Genomic DNA, 4,575 nt, shown 5'->3' with positions numbered 1-4,575 from the left:
TCATTATAGATAATATTCTAATAAAACAAACTCTTAAGTTTCTTGCATTATTTATGTAAAAAATGTTTCATTAATTAATAATTAATTATATTTCAGTAATTTTATTTAGTTAATATCGAAAAAGAAAGAAGTTACAAGAACATAAGTAAAAAATCTTAAAATATATTAAATTTTAGTTCAAACTATTTTTTATTTGTCTATTGTCTATTGTCTATTTGTCATAGTTCAATGTTATTATTAAAAATATGTAGCGGATTTATTGCTCTGCCAGTAAGACTATGCTGATACTGCCCTGCCGAGGAAGGCAGGCTCGAGTCTTTGAAAGGTCTGATAGGCAGGAGTAGGCAGAATAACTAAGTTCACGCCACGATTTTGTTATCCGACCGTCGCCAGCAACGTCTCGTGAAGTTCTGACTCGGTCACGTTTATTCTTGAGCTACAATCGTTAAATCTAGAACGTATCAAAGTCACAGGATTAACAGAACAAAGACGCGATATTTACAACGCTTAAAAACTAATAACACAGAACAAAGAGATCGAAGACGTACAATGCCAGCAGGGGCACCGCGAACATGAGAACAGTGCGTGACAATGTTATTTTCACGTAACGTACAATGCCAGCAAGGGCACCGCGGACACAGAGGAACGTTCGAGATCTAAATACTAGAAACGAGAAAACGTAAAGAATGAAGAGAAGAAAGAATGCACTTAAAATGTATATCGCTCGCAAAAGAAAGGCGGAGCGCCTGAAACGTACGCTGCGTGTGCACGCAAGACGCTCGCGAAACGCTGACTAGAAAGAGACGCGACACGGACGGAAAACGAGACGGCACACGAGTGCTAGCGAAACGGAACGCGGGCGCGGGTAAAACGGAGCGCACGCGGAAATTGATGACGGCACAATTGTAAGCGCGAATAAAAACGACGGAACTAGGCGATGTGGGAAAACGCAAGACGCGGATGAGACGCATGCGAAAACACGAGTAAAGACGTCACTCGCGAGCGAGAGAGAAACACTCGGTTGATCGCTCACGAGCGGGAGAGCGACGGAACACAACGAGCAAGAGAGAAAGACACTTCTCACGCGTGAAAGAGAGCGAGATAACAGCCGATCACGCGCAAGCGAGAGAGAGAGAGAGAGCACGAGTGCACTCACGTATCGCAAGAGAGAGAGGTGGAGGCGCACGCAGTGTGAGAGAAGCGGCGAGCACTCAGCGCAACAGGTGCGGCGCGCCGCACGTGGTCGCCCAGAGCCGGCGAGACAGAACTTTCGACACTCCACAGAATTCGTCACGTACACGACACTCTACACTGCACAGTCGCTGTCACATACCGGTCACGACACAGTAACGCGTTGACAATGATGATACCGGAGTCTCTCTCTTCCTTCTCTCTACCAGACGTGTGGCTGCTGTGTGTCCGATGATTGACACGTAATGGCCGTTCGACACAATGCGCGTGGTAATGGCCGACGAGGAAGAAAGCGGAAGTCACCACTCTAGTCGTGGCACCAACGTCTGCTTCCTCGGTGGACGGTGGCGCTCGGTGGCGAGCGCGCGAGGCAGCGGAGCAGCGACCGGGGGCAAGAGCGCCACAAATAGTTTTAATGCGATCCGCGAGCGCGCCAAGTTTTTATTTGTTTCGTAAATGTATCTAAATACGGATATCTTGTCAGTTATTAATAATTAGGCGAACAAATAATTTTCCAGGTTGTATGTTACAATAACAGACAACATAATTTCGGCTAACATATTTTAATCAAATAATCGCCTGTTTTGATACAAAAAACTAATGTATTAACATTTTCTGGTAAGATGTTTTTCAAATACCAGAAATATAACAAAAAGAACCCATCTCTTGCCAGAAGATGTTAATATATTAGCTTTTTTATCATAAATATATTTGTTTCGTAAATTACTTGCGTAAATGTACTTAAATATGTGAATATTTTGTTATTTATCAATAATCAGACGAAATAAAATATAAATATATTGTTGTGGCGGTGATTCACTCGTTTTTGACCCCCGAGTAATATTAGGAAGATCGTTCCTTGCCAACGCTCCATTGTTTATGTTTATCGATTGATTGATTAAAGAGATTCATCGGAGAGAATTGTAAGACGGGTTTGAGAGAAAATGCGCGAGCGAATTGCGAGCGCGAGATTGTATCATGACCTGTGTATTTAGTTGTGCTTATTAAAGTTCATTGTTTTGTAAACGGCCTCTGTTTATGACGCGCGAGTGCGAGTGATCGCCGCAGAAGTGCGACAATATATACAGTATGAATTAAAAAGACATAGAGACGAATTAAGCAGATATGCAGATGAATTAAGCAGATATGAAAACAATATATGAAGAAATTCGAAAATTGTTGTAGTCATATGCTTTACTTATCATACTCATAATGATCTGTTATATAATTTTATAAAATTATATATAATAACTGAAGAGTCTAATAAATAAGTGAGAATAAGTACGAAATTATTTTCTTATTACAATCTTATTGTATATATTCCGACTCTTAGAAATGAAAAATTTACTATATTTTGGGTAATTAATTATAAATTCAACAAGTTACGCATATTTTTGCTTATCAAATAAAAAGGAGAGAGAAAGAAAAAATAATATAATTTGATTATTTCATTTATTGTTCGATAAATGTCTTGTCGAATTTGTAATTAATTACTCAAAACTGTGAATTTCTTAAAGATTTTCGGAACATCTATTATATATTTATACTCAGTAAATAATTTCATACACATTTTTATTTATTATACAATTACAATTTTTATACATAAAATTATATATGTCGCGAGCGCCAAGAACGCCCACCGCTGACGAAGCAGGTTGCGGCAAGCGAGCGACACTTTATTATCCGATTATTATTACTTTTATTAATTGATAGCAATTGCAAAAGCGTAACCGTGTATTTATTTTGTAACCAATCCACTTAATATTATGCCTTAAGTAGATTAAGTCAATTGCTAAACCAGGTTGCGCGGTCTTTACGCCGAAAGCTACCGCGCGACCTAGAAATATACCGCGAACGCTGACGACCATTATGATTATGTTGCAAGGACCAGCCGCCTGAAACAGAATAAAAACGGGAGACTGGTACTAGGAGAGGAGACTTGATAAGATTCTGTATTGCCGTCACGTCGGTCGCGGTCCGAATTAATAAGTGTAAAGTATACAGTTTAATAAAGTTTATTGAGAAATGAAAAGTGCTTGTAACGAAAAACCTATAGCCGACTCCCTGGCTGATCCTTCCCCGAAACGACTTACACAACATAAACTGATGGCAGAAGTGGGATCGTTTCGAAGCAGCAGCAGCATCCAGTGATCTGGAAAAGGTCAAATTTAAGGAAAAGGCTGAAAGAAGAGGAGCTGAAAGCAAAGAAAGACACCCGGAGAAGAGTGACAACGCCAAGCATATTAGCGACACCGGAGAAACAGCGATCTACCACCACAGCGAGCGTCATCAACATGCGAATGGCGATCGTAATGCAAGTTATAGAAAATTAAGGCGAGCGCAATAGATATTAAGAGAAGCGATTAAATTGATATCGGACGAGGAAGTTAATCAAACTCCCATCGAAAGAAACACGTCGTGGCTACACTGCGAGTCAGCCAGCCGAGCGCTCAGTTCGAGTCCCTCGAGCCTTGAGCAGACGGAAAATTCACGCGAAATTCGCGCGAATTAAATGTACGCCGTGACTTAAGCAATTATTATTCGACGATAATCTGATGAATCAACCGGAATTACATCCGAATATTGTAATTGAACGCGTGTTTTCGCTCAACGACATAGACAATAATATACTACCGAGTCACGAGAGATAGGACGACGCTCTACTATGACTGACAGATGCAAGATCTGACAATAGTGACGGCAATCCTAATCGTGGAAAATTTTCGCTAACGTCTTACGATAGTAGCGTATTTGATCCAATCAAATTCTATACCGCTTCACGAAACGCAAACTCGGCAGAAATGGTAAATCCCTCAGGCACACCATTAAAACCGATCGCGGAAGAGACAAGTAATAAGTACAGAATTGGAAGATGAAGTAAAAAAAATGAGAATCACTTCAAGTCAATCGCATTGGAAACCTGATTCGACAGAAGCTTCGCGCGACACATAATGTTAGCCGAGTTATTAGAAGGCATGCGAGCGTTACAGAGCGCATAAGCCAATTAGAAGTCACAAATTACGATCGGAAAATGCAGAAAATGATGAACCGATAGAAATGACGTACAATGGATGACGTCTGAAATTCGCGAGACCTTGTGAATACGTTTATGAAATTAAAAGAAGCGCGCGATATCCCAGAGTTGGACGGATCATCACGAAATCAAGTTCAAAACATTCAAAAAATAATAACAAATCGGGCTCGATAGATAAACATCTAATAATACAAAGAACTATACGAGCCAAGCTGGATGACAATTGCTAATTTATTCTTTTAATATCAAATTACAAATAAGATCGCGATAAACAAAAAACAAACGTTTCGATCCTTATTAGGGTCTTCATCAGTATGTAATCTTGAATTAAAATAACCGACAAAATATTC

Source organism: Pogonomyrmex barbatus, unplaced genomic scaffold, assembly GCF_055798465.1.
Source record: "Pogonomyrmex barbatus isolate J1 unplaced genomic scaffold, ASM5579846v1 scaffold26, whole genome shotgun sequence".
NCBI classification, from domain to species: Eukaryota; Metazoa; Arthropoda; class Insecta; order Hymenoptera; family Formicidae; genus Pogonomyrmex; species Pogonomyrmex barbatus.
Note: the sequence above shows the minus strand (reverse complement) of the source record.